At 38.8% G+C, this 13,259-nt stretch overlaps 1 long non-coding RNA gene across 2 annotated transcripts in view; it reads right to left on the bottom strand.

The window, feature by feature from the left end:
* LOC109367373 overlaps nt 1-9,862 on the bottom strand; it is a 25,413-nt gene extending 15,551 nt beyond the window's left edge. The window contains exon 1 of one of the 2 annotated variants that reach the window (XR_002114469.1): nt 8,967-9,862. This is a non-coding gene — a long non-coding RNA (uncharacterized LOC109367373). The remainder of the gene's footprint in view (nt 1-8,966) is intronic. The other variant, XR_002114468.2, reaches the window with a different exon arrangement.
* Between the last annotated feature and the right edge of the window lie 3,397 nt (nt 9,863-13,259).

The following is a 13,259-nucleotide window of genomic DNA, read 5'->3' as shown; positions in this document are numbered from 1 at the left end:
TAAGTCCTATCCATGAACTGAACCATAGCTAGATTAGGTTCTATGCAAACAAACACTTCACAGAAACCTCTCCTGGATATTTTTAATTATTAAGAACTTGACAGTAATTGTGGGGGTAAGCTGTCAAAATCACTAGAGGAATTCCAGAATTGTCATGGTGAAACATGGTTTAGATTTACTTCTGTAAAATGACAACTCGTGTACCACTTCCACCTGCGCAAATGGACTGCAAACTTATCAAGACAACAGTGACAAATACCCACTTCAGCTTCTAATTAAATGACAACTGGGTGCAAACAGATGAGGAAACTGGCTCACGATCTCTACATTCTTTATTCAGCAGTATTACAGAACTGTAATTATTCCATTTTACCCAGCTCTCCTCACCACTCAGTTTGAAGACGGTCACTTCAGCAGATAATCTGATCTATGAAAAATGGCTTCTTAAGTTAGAGCTGTCAACAGCTTCTATGAGAAATGAATTCCTCGATCCAGTTTAGCATGTAAAATGAGCTTTAATATATGGCATAGATATCATTCTTCAGTTCTTTGAAAGTTTTCTTCCATTTTTATCCGAAACACTTCAGAGCAGATATCTTCCATCAGTGCTTTGAGCATATATGATGTATGAGTAAAATTCAAAATAAACACAAGTTATTTAGACAGAAAAGATTACGCATGCAAAGCAAACTGTACATTCAGAAAGATAGGAAGAGGATAAATGGTATAGTTCCTGCAGCGAAGAAATAAACCATCATTCCCTGTATATCTTCCAGTGGAATGTGTAAATCTTTCACATGGTCACTTTGATTTCAACAAAGAAATTTTAGTATACAGAATGAGAAAAACTTTCACAGAGCCGCACAGAATGGCCAGGGCTGGAAGGGACCTCAAGGATCATGAAGCTCCAACTCCCCTGCCACATACAGGGCCACCAACCTCCACATTTAATACCAGACCAGGCTGCCCAGGGCCCCATCCAACTTGGCCTTGAACATCTCTAGGGACGGTGCATCCACAACCTCTCTGGGCAGCCTGTTCCAGCACCTCACCACTCTCTTGGTAAAGAACTTCCCCTTGACATCCAACCTAAATCTTCCCTCCCTCAACTTCAAACTATTTCCCCTTGTCCTGCTGTTATCTACCCTTTCAAAGAGTTGGCTCCCCCTCCTGTTAATAGGCTCACTGTAGGTACTGAAAAACTATAATGAGGTCACCCCACAGCCCACTTTTCTCCAGGCTGAATGTTTAATGTTTACAATGTTATTTTTTATTCTAAGACTGAAGATTAATATGGGAGTTTTAATGTGGCTTTGGACATGCGTTGGCAAGAACAAGAGACTAGTCTGCAAATTGATTCTTCATCTGCTTGTAAGCATAACATTGCAAATTGGGTTATGTTATTAGTTAGCTGTCAAATGACTATTTGCTCTCAAGCTACATTTCTTTTCATTCAATCCTCTAGGTTTTACTGTTATTTTAAACAAATTGCACTTCACCATACATATATAGCAACTACAAGTTAGACAACTGCAAGTCTGTGCATTTCACTGCAAAAGTATTTCTTATCAGTCTAATGATGATATAATGAAGAGACAAGCAACTGTTTTTCATGAAGAATTTGAACTAATTAGCACTTTTAAAAATAAGCATCTCATTTTACGTAAAGCTTTTCCTCTCATAAGAGGGATTAATATAGCTCTCCTTTTGTGCAGTTGCACTCAAATCTACTGCTGTCACAGTTTCATCACGGAAAGCTATTGTAGGGGTGTATCAAAACTCCTGTAATTTAAGTCCGGAAGTAAAAGAGTCAGCAAAATAGTAACTCACACCACAGAACTTAAACTCTTTCATTATTACTGATCTTCAGAGTTAAGACTTCCAGTCCAGTAGTCCAGTCCAGCTTTCTTGTCCAATTTATTGATGTTGATATCAGTTAAATAAACATCTGGCATTGTAAATGCCAACCATATTCAGTTTCACAGGTTCTGCATTCATTTCCATTGCTGTGGAGTTCTTTGCAAGACTACATCCATGGCTTCCTCCATAGGTAGACATCCACAAAACCAAGTGATTTTGGTTGATCCTTTTGATTGACCTTGTGTTGAAAATATGGTATCCCTTGTCTAAACAGAATATTTTCCAAAACATGTAAAGCATACACAACATCCAACCCACATCTTTATATTTCTGTTGCTCCCTTTTTCATGCTTTAATAGGAAATATTAAAAAAATAAGTGTTGTTATCTATATACATTATGCATTATTTATTTACATGCAGTCCAAGACAATTCTTCACTCAATGCATCCCAGGCAAGCCAGAAAATTGAACACCCCTGAATAAAGCATCAGTTTCACTTCCCATTTCTTCCCTCCTTCTCAGCTCCACAGGTCATTGCATATTGACCTTGCATTCAATATACACACAAGCCACATACAATTAACTTGTGTCACTTTTTAGACAGAAACGGACAATGCAGCTATACCCTGAATCTGCAGTCTGCACAGCAACCAGCTGAGAACAAGCTATTAGTAGCACAAAGGTAGCATGGCTTTCAAAACGTGTGCAGGTAGTACAGGTTACATTGTGAGAGCTGGGCTCTTTCTTTTAAATCAAACGTGAGGAACAATGTGTTCTTACATCTGTTCCAGCTAACTAGGACCATGAGCTCAGCAGCTTATAAATTAATTTAAGCAAAGTCTAAGAGAATTTTTCAGAATTCTACTTCAGCTCTCGTATAGCTTAAGAAACATATAAAGTTTTGTTGTTTTTTTTTTTAAAAAAAACTTCACAAAGGTCCACTTACAGAGATCTCGCTGAACTTACTTGGAGGACTTGGCTGCATTGTACATGTCACAACCATTATCTCAAATCTGTTCTTAAGCTGCACCAGGGGAGATTTAGTCTGGATGTTAGGAAATACTACTTTCCTGAAAGAGTGGTCAGGCGCTGGAATGGGCTGCCCAGAGAGGTAGTGGAGTCACCAACCCTGGAGGTGTTCAAGGAACATTTAGATTTTGTGTTGAGGGACATGGTTTAGTGAGTACTATTGGTGATAGGTGGATGGTTGGACTGGATGATCTTGAAGGCCTTTTCCAACCTTGGTATTTCCGTGATCTTGTGATTCTTGCTCTCAGTACGTTTCTCACACAGAGGTGTCCCTTTGCAACTGACAGGCCATACCTGCTTGCCTGTCTTCAGTTCTAATCTAAAGATGAATTAGATGCAGTAATCCTTCCTTTCAAAAGCTGCCTCATAAGCTCATACATTTTCCTAGAGATGAAAGAATCCTATATTAATCTTCTGGCAGCTTCAGCACATCAAAGAACACAGCCTGCTTGTGTACCTGGCTCCCTGGCCAGCAGCTTTTAGTGCATGGCTTTAAGATTCAGGATCTGCTCCCTTACAGTTAGTGGACTATCACACATAGCACAGAAATTATTTCATTCTTAACACATTCAGGACTAGAATCAGCATGTTTTCTGAGAAACAGAATAATTAAACAGCAAGCATAAAAAAGTTCTCCTCAACATCTGTTTTCCATGCTTAGAAAAAAAAAAAGCATAAGCTTTAGAGCTTCAAGTAATTTCAACTGGCAAAGGAGAGCTGTCTCAGCAAACTTCAGTACCCTCAGGTTTCAGGAAAATAGACAAAGTTAAGTCTAATTCTGTTTACACTCTCCCTCCTTTTGACTCCCTGAAGAAGAGCAGAGAGGAATCTTGATGTCAGAAGGCAATTCAACAAGAGCCATCACAAACAATAAATACACAACAACTTAAAATATCATTTTCCACTTACCAGTGACAGAAAGCATCTCTTAATACAAACCCTGGATTTTCTACTCAAGACACTGCACAGTAAGTCACAGCAAGGACAAGAGTGGATGTTAATTAATGAAATCAAAGAAGCACAGAACTTGCACAGTAACAGAACATAATAGAAGGCAGTTGAAATGCATGGTAGCTTCTTGCAAGCTTCTCCGAACAGTTTATCTTAAAAATCTAACTAGATCTTGCATATACGGATAATTTCTGTTTGAGCTAACATAAATCATAGTTTCATTTCTGATTGAAAACACCAGAGTGCTTACATGAGCAATAAGCATCCATTTATCCATCCAGGAGTGTTAGCTTTCCAGCTAGAATTCTTAGAGCAAGTGCAAAAGCATTCAAAAGTCAATGGACTTCCTCTACTGATTTTGCCACAACACCAGCTGCACCAAATCAAGATATATAGTGTAAGCACACCACCTTTACTCCAGTTAGCTCCAGCTAAATCTTTGAAATTAAAACAACTGAAAAAGATACAAAGACTACTTCCACCCATAGCCAATTAACTGTTGAGCAAAAGTTAATATACCGGAGCTAGCAGAAGTATACCCATCAACACTAGTTGGTTAGTCCAGATTTATTTGCATTTGTATCAAGACTAATGTGACCCTTAAATGTTTACGACTGGCTGCTTGCGATGAGGGCCGTTTTCTTCCATAGCTACACCACGTTTCTTAGTCTGCCATCTGGCCCCATAAAAGCAGCCTTACAGAAATACAGAAATAAAGCAGTATTTCACAGCCCAGGCCCACAGCAAGAATTAAAGTTAAAACTGCTTATTTCACTCCTGAAGCTATTTTCAAAACTACTTATCCCAACACATATGTTGCTCATCATTTATACGATACCCAATAGGTGTTATGCTAAAATGAGATTTCACCCTGTAATAGGTGATTGCATCTTGTGAAAAATGCTTTCCAGCTACCAGAAAGCATTTGCTATTGTATTCTGAATACCTGACTTTGTAACTGACATTGGGAACATTTGTTTGACATGAATATGGAGATAAGTGAAGATCTGTGCTCAAAACAAGACAGACACTGATAAAAGGTCAAATTTGACAGGCTGAAGAAAGCCGTAAGGCTCCTCTTCAAATCAAATTTGAGTTTTCTATAAAGGTCAGTGTCATTGGGACCTATTTCAGTTTTCTTCATTAACAGGTTTCAGGAATGCTTTGAAATATTATAGCTATAAACATTTGGGGAATCCTTAAGCCTGACATGAACATATCATTGCATAACCTGTACAACAGAGCCTCCACAGCAGCATATCAGCTCCCAGGATCAAGGAGTCTTTTCTATATCATACATCTCTTTGTGTGAATACAGATAAACTGCGCATCTTTCTCAATGTTCCCAAAAGAACTACTATAAATACATTCAGTCTATTCACAGCATTCAAAGGTAATCTGATACTTTTCAGCTTTATAAGAAAAAAAAAAAATGAGCTCCATACTCCTAGAATACACCAATCAGTGGTCATTACAGTACTTAGCCCTGAAGCAAGAGAAATCAAAACAATACCTTCATCTTCGAATGCTGCTTCCCCCCAAGCTCCCTGCCTACCCCGGAGGCTTCTTCAAACACCCTGCAAACAACATCCTGTCTGTTCAAATCTAGTATGACTAGCAGCTTCATTTCAGATCCGTAATTATCAATTGGGGGTAATAAATGAGGCATTTCCTAAGAATAGGAAGATGGATATATGAAAGGCTTTTTCATTTTACTCCAGTTTGTGTCAGCGCAGGAAGAACTACAACAATTCCATCAGGTCAGCTGGAAGCCTGGGCCAGAGAAGCAAAAGCTGAAGACAGGCCCATTGCTTACAGCTACAGCTTAATGAGAATAGTACATCCTGATCATTCATTTCTTTTAATAAAAAAAAACAACTCACTATAAACTACACTGTCTTAAAGAGAGAAAATAAACATTAGCTTTCAAACAGATATCTCAAAACTTCATGGTCCTACCCAATCCACTCCAGTCTGGCTTCAGAGGCACCAAAAGAATCTGATGTTTCCACCTGACTCCCCTCAAGCAGTCACAGCTCACATCACGGATGCAAGAGGCACACAGCTCTGCAGTTGATGGTCGAGGGAAGAGAGGAAGGGGGTGTCAAGGTTCCCCCCTTGCTGGAAGAGAAGAGGAGGTGAAGGAGAACCACTTCTGGCTTTTGAGCTTGCTGAGCCCGTTTGTCGGACGACAGTAACCCGACCCTCTACAACTTTCATGAGATAATAGACAACTGAGTATTCACTTAACCAGCCAGGACAAGCTCCAAGACTATTTCCACCACTAAAACAATTATATCAAGTACTTTTGAAGCAACTGTAAAACATATCTGTTGTCAGTAACTACTGAGTTAACTTTAGGCTCTTGAGCTTGTTCTCATTAAAGTTGAAGTCTTCAAACCATTTTTATTCCAATTAATTCACACTGCCTGAAATACACTCTGAAGTCATTGGTTCCCTTGAAACAGAGAAGCAAAAAGATAAGAAGCATGTATGAAAGGACTAAGCCCTTCCCCAGAAAGCAATTAGACAAAAGTTACGCCTAAAATTTTTCCCATTCAACAAATCCCATACAGTTTTATGGCAGTTTTTTTTTATCAGTGAAGTTTGTAAACTATACGAAGATGTTTATTGAAAAAAAGAATTTAGTAGTACATCATAATGCCTTCCCCTACCTTTCTATATTACCTCCCATTTCCCCTGAAAATTGACAAATAATAGTTCTTCAACATTAATTTCAATGCATGTAAAAACCTATTCTAACACCAGGTAATGAAGCGCTAAAGGTCACTATCATTGTGTTCGTTAACGTACTGAATTTGGTTCACTTATTCTAAAAAAGACATTCAGAATAAACTTTCCTAAGTAGCATTTGAGCACTTCCCAACGTCAAGGAAAAAGTTGCACAGAAGTTGAGAAATATTTGCATTACTGGTGGAATTGCAAAATGCAGTTTAATACAACGCAGCTTTAGCATAAAGTGATCCTTGCAAACACAGTGACATCTAAACAGTAATCTTTCTCCTTCTCTCACTGTGAAAACATTTGTTCTGTCTTCCACTTAAGCATTTTCGATCATCTGGGGACAACACTCCTTTGCATCACTACCTGGCTAAATTTAAACACACTTGTTGCAGAACTGTTCCCCCACCATCCTGTTACATCAACAACATATGTCAGACTCGGGAAAGCTATTACAGCAAGAAAGCTAATTATTCCTCAATTCAGACACCTGTGAGCCATACCAGCTATTCTGCAGTTACAGAAAAGGCCTAAGAAAGAAATAGACCACACATGCAACCAAAGATTTGTTTGGTGGACCTGGAAGTTCTACTTGTAACTTTAACATTCATAATGGCTACTACGCACATTAGCATTTCCATTATATTTCCAGAGACGCCATTTAGCCTCTGCCAAGCTTCCACGTCTTCCACTAAGGAGCAGTTTAAAGAGATTTGTCTGCGCAGAATAGGAGTAATTGTTTCGTTCAAGCTCACAGTTATCTCACAATGAAGCACCTTCTTAATACAAGAACAGAGGCCATTCCTCAGCAAGTTGTTTTCTCTTCTCATATCCGTTAAATCATTATCTCTTCTCATTGTTCCAAGGTGCAGCCGTCAGCTTCAGTAAGTCAGAGGAGGACACAGAGGAAACAGGACAAGCGCAGCACCTACACTAGAGAATGGCTTACTATGCCTACTTCAGAGGAAATCGGGGCTTCAGTGTAAGAGTAAAGTTAAACATACTGAATTGGGAGAACCATAGAGAGAAGCAAGCAAAAGCTTTGTTTCTTGGTCATGAGGGGAACAACTGCCTAGTTAGCACATCTTAGTGCTCACTAAACGTGGGCTTAAAAACCTTTCTTCTGCCAGTCACTTACCTCCTCCCCCTGCTGAAGGACCTTCGTGGCATGCAAAGAAGCTGTGAGCATACCACAGAGCCAAATTCACTAAAATATAAACCATTCTTGCTGGAAGTATCGGTGACATTCAAGGTTATCTCACCACGATTCCAGCAAATTAAGAGAATATGCTAATAAGAAGAGTAAGATGAGATTGTTGTAAGAAGAGGATATTGTCCAATAAATTTAAATTCATTAGATATACTAAACACATAAGCTAAAAGCATGTGAGAAATATGAAACAAGCAAGCCTGTTCAAGTGACTACACTACTACACCTCCAGCTATTATTAAAAACAAAGATATTTCTTAAACTGAATTGCACATTTAGGCATGGATTCACTCACATTAACTTAAACTCAGCTGTCTGAACAAGGGCAATACCTGTAGCAATAAAGGTACATATCAGATATGCAGTTGGGTGGTCCTTTTTACTAGAAGCAGCTACTTCACAAAACCCACAAAACAAATATTCTCTTTATAGAAAACCCTTGCTTTCCTACAGAGAATCAACATTACAAAGAGAATCTCTCAAGTTGGAGATCATGAAATATTTGCCCTGAATCATCATTTTAAGCCTCCATACTAGCCTACTTCTTCTCCTTCCACAGAAAATCTCTCATTAAGATCTAATAGTTGATACCTCCCTTACCACCAACAAGCTACAGATTCTTTTCCTTACACAGCCGCACACTTAACTACTTATTCTCCTAACCACTCTTTATGGAGTAAAGTACTGCCTCTCAGTTTATCTCAGTCAGATGTTATTTTATCACTGACATACTGTTGGCTTATTCCCCTCAATACTGTAAGTCTCCAAGAAGTAGGGACACCCACAGCACACCCCTCCTCTTTTCAAAATGAAAAACCACGCTTCACTTGTAAAACATAAGCAGAAATCCACTTGTTGATATAACAGTAACACACAAGGCTTAACCACAAATAGGGCATCAAATTAACATCCAAGACAGCAAGGTACGCTTCGTTATTCACCACATAAAGAACTGTGCTAAGGACACTTATGCAGGAGACCCTCCCACTAAGTCACAAGGCTTAAAGTGAATTCCATTTACTTTCTAAACTTCACAGAGGTAAAGAGCCCAGATGCAGTTGAGACCACTTTCAAGCACAGAGTTTGTATCTAAGCAGTTAAATAAGTACATATCAAGATAAGATAGAATCATAACAAAGCTAAATAAAACTTAACTGACTTTTAGTCACTTACCAAAGGTCTGTATCAGCAAGGCATCACACAGCACCAAAGAGGAGTTCCCAGAAGACTGTCCTGCAGAAGAGCCCAAGGGCCTCTGGGCCTGCTCAATATTTATGAGGTAAGATGGTTGAGTCATACTGGTTGTAGCACCTGCTCTAATGGACCTCAGCTGTTGAATCAGGTGTCTGCCATCAGCCTGCCATCAGTTCTTTCAGCACCCAGCTTGAGACAGATTTGTAATTCTTATCTGTCTTCAAGAGACTTGTATTTTTATCTGTACTATGCTGATTGTCTGCCTGAACAAGGCCACACGTGAAGCAGACTGGCTGAGGGGAAAGGTAGGGGGCATAAAGTCATACAACATTATTTACCAGAACATTCTGATGCATACAACAACCATATACACATGACCATATCCTCAAGAGCCTTAAAAAAATAAAAGGATGAGGGATTTCTTCTAGAGGTTTTCTCAGTGAGAAATACACAGTCCCTACTAAGGAATTCCTGTCTACTTCTCTATTTTCCCGAGATGCTGGAGAGATCAGTAAGTGAGCACCTGCTTACCACGCTCTCTTTCACTGCACATGTAATAAGCAGACGGAAGCTTCTGTCTCATCAAAGAAGAGACAGCAAACTTTACCTTTGTTACTGCAAGAGAGTCAAAGAACACAAGGCAATATTCGGCAGTAAAGCCTTCCTCTCCTTGCTCCTAGATTTAAGTGCCATCTCACCCACCCACCTGGAGAGGGCCTCATGTTCCCAGGCCCACCTGAAAACATCTCCACTGCAGGGTAGCAAGGACTGCATACATTGTAATGAAACTGCCTATTTTTGATAGTTAATGTACAATGGCTAATAGCATTACTTTTTAAAAAAATGCTTGTATTAAGTAACTATCTGTGATAAAGTTGCATCTTATTTTTTTGTTTGTCTGGGGTTTTTTTGGTGGTAGAAGGAGGTGCTTGTGGGTTTTTTAGTCCTTTCTTTTTTTTTTTTTTCTGTTCTTAGATGATCTAAGAAAACTGTAGTTCGACATAATCTGGAAAATATTTAATAAAACAGTATTTCACTTTTTTTCTTCAGGAAAAAAAAGTCCTAATTATCTATCCTTGATTTAATAAAAGCAGGACAGTTAATTTGATAAACATGATGTTTCCATGTGCCAGAAATTGCTGAATAGTCTTCTTTTGCTGATTAAAACTTTTTGTAACTCCTGAAAACTGAATGACTGGCATGTAATTTATTAAACTTGAGGTTCTAGAAAAGAATTGATGGAATAAGTTTTAATGACCAAAACATGATGTTATAGTACTGGGTCAAGTTAATCCAAACCAAGAATAACTTTTAAATTAAATGACCTGAGACAGATTTAACTGTAGTTGGATCTCTGCATTGAAATTTCAGCTGAGTTATGGTTTTGTATTCTCTTCCTTTAGCCAGAGCAACGCTCTTGATTTAAAAGTACATGGTCCTAATAACCGTGGTCCATCTAGCAGCCCTAGTTGCTCACTCATACCCAAAGAGAAGGAAGGCATCTTGCCCCATGAGCTTGGTTTGGGCACAAATGCCTCCTGGTTTGTCACCAGCCATGGTAGACCTCACAGCACAGTGTGACAGGTGTTACAGGAGGGAAGCCTTCACCTCTTGCCCCTAGGCACATATATGGCTCCATCCACATTCCAGCAGTCCAAGTCAGCTCTTTGTCACTTCTCCCACTCTCAGCAATATGAACCAAACACAGCCCACAAGGCATTCTAAAACCCAAACCTGTCCCTTGTAGCTGACAAAATTGGACCACCCTACAGGCGGGAAAGGAACAAACTTGATAATGAAGTGCTGAAACCCTTTCCATTAGATAACGTCCATTTGGGGGTTGTTGGGAAACGTTGCATCTTCACTTCCTTGCAGGAAGCCTCGTTACCATATGTGCATTGACGTTATCTTATTGCTGGCAGCTGAGAAAGTGTGGGTGCCGGCATGTGAATACCAAATAATAAAGGAATCCCCCGGAGAGGTCTGATTCAATTTCCTCTGTAATACAAGACAAACATGAAAATTCACTATCTTGATTAGCTTTAGTGCAGGGAAACATCTTTCACAGCTGATTGTAAATCTTCTGAGCAGTCTCATTTAGCTTTTAACCTTCCTCTCTTTTTCATCCACGTGCAGATTATTCCAGCCTAGACGTTCATTTATTTGAATAGCCAAGGACATGTGTATGTTGACTCCAGTCATAATGAGAAGCCTCTGAAGTGCAATAAGACTAAGAACACCATAAAAATCCTTCATAATTTGCTAAGCAAACATATACTGCAGACCTTATTCTTAGAAATAAGAAAACTACAATGGGGCACATCTCCACCACAAACAAAATGCATCTAATTTCCTTAATACTGCTAGTGTTCAAAGGGAGGAATGATTTAATTAGTCTAAGAATAGAGTAAAAACTGGAAGCTGCATGCTATGTTTTAAATAACTTTTCTAAGGACATACGTTTCACCACAGTAACATAAAAACTAATAATGTGCTATGAGCAATGTCACTGCAGGTCACAGAAACAGGACGAGTGTTAAGATCTAATGAGACACAGCACATGCACACAGACATGATTCTTGCAGTCGCTGCATCTGGTTTATCAGTGCCAACTCTGCTGTGCTTCTACTGTTTCCTATGTGATTGTTCTGCTACAGTTACCAAAGAAATTCTTCAGATCTCAAGAACTGCTACGAAAAAGAGAGAAATCATTTACCAACATGTTTTTCCAGAATTTTATTAATGTAAATGAACATGGAAATTATTAATCTGCCTTCAAAAGGCATATGGGAGATTAAAACACACACAGAGCACCATATCTCACTCTGGTTCCTATCAGTGTTCCCCCTCACAGGCAGAGAAATTTAAAATTAAATGGTGATGTACTTCACTAGGCAAAAGATAAGGAATCGAAATCTCACAAGAGATAGTTCTGCCTCAGATACTCTCTGGCCTCAATCATGTTTTAGAAATATCTGTTAGCTATAAAGTTTACAGACTCTTCATGAAATAGCAAAACATAATCATCTCAAAGGTGCAAAATGTCCTCAAAAATTTGGATGCACTTTTTCCCCACCATCTCCCCCGATACAAGTGGAAGGCTACAAAAATCAGCAGGAATATTTTGTTCAAGTGTATCTCATTCCCACATTTCCCACAAGATCTTAGAATTGTGAAAATTCACACCATGTTCAAATACAATTTAAAGACAAAAAGATTCATGTCCTCTCACTTCAATTCTTCAAACTCAGATCTAATCTAAACTAGCTACCCAGGTTTCTTCTGACAAACTATGGGGAGAAGTGGGTATGTTTAACCAGCTCCTCAAGTCACATACACTCCACTCTCTCAGGTTGGAACATACAGCCTGAGGAAGTATTTTCTGAGATGTTTTCTTTCATCAAAAACAACAGCCCAAATGATTCCTCTAAGTTAGATTTCTCACTCTTAGAAAACAAATATATAAAAATCCTACCTAAACTCTTCATCATAGATTTCCCCAAAGGAAACAACTATTATCAAGAAAACTTATCATTGTGTGAAAGAGAGGGCATTTGGACGATTTTGTCAGCTGGCTGGCATTCAAATGCTGTGCTGACAATCCACTACAGCTGCTCAGTTTCCATCATTCCTCCAGAAAAAATTCTGACAGGAAATCATTGCATGATGTATTTACAGATCATTTTAATTGCATTAAAAATAATAAATATCTAATAACAAAAGAGCTTGTAGATCAGTCTTTAATGTTTAGTATACATGAATGTATCCAGTTGTTCCATTGTTCAGAATTTCCAACTAGAGGCAGGACAGAACAGAACAAATGTTCTAATTCTGATTTCAGCAGGGACTGGCAGCAAAAGGTAGTGTTCAGCTTTCTTCAAAACAAGGACTTTTGGGGGCAATTCTTTCAATTTGTAACAAAGGTCACAAGTTAATTTCTCATACGTTTTATCTTCTTCCAGCTCTATTGTTATCAGATCAATCATATACAATACCAGCAGCATTGGTACAGTCTGAAGATACGTCTCTAAACATCCACCAAGCATTACACACATCTATCAATGCCGGTCATGCATCTGGTCAACCTGCATCAGAAAATAAGTCTGAAGGAAAGGCTTTGACCTCATGGTCAATTAAATACCAAGAAGTTGTTTTATCTGCCGGAAAAGGGCATGCCATACGTATTGTTGTTTGCATTTATTCATTTCAGAGTACGCACTCAGTAACACGTCCTTTCTGCCATATCAGCAAATGTTTTATTGTCACAAAAAA

This window comes from Meleagris gallopavo, chromosome 4, assembly GCF_000146605.3.
Source record: "Meleagris gallopavo isolate NT-WF06-2002-E0010 breed Aviagen turkey brand Nicholas breeding stock chromosome 4, Turkey_5.1, whole genome shotgun sequence".
NCBI classification, from domain to species: Eukaryota; Metazoa; Chordata; class Aves; order Galliformes; family Phasianidae; genus Meleagris; species Meleagris gallopavo.
Note: the sequence above shows the minus strand (reverse complement) of the source record. Positions and strands in the feature narration are given on the sequence as shown.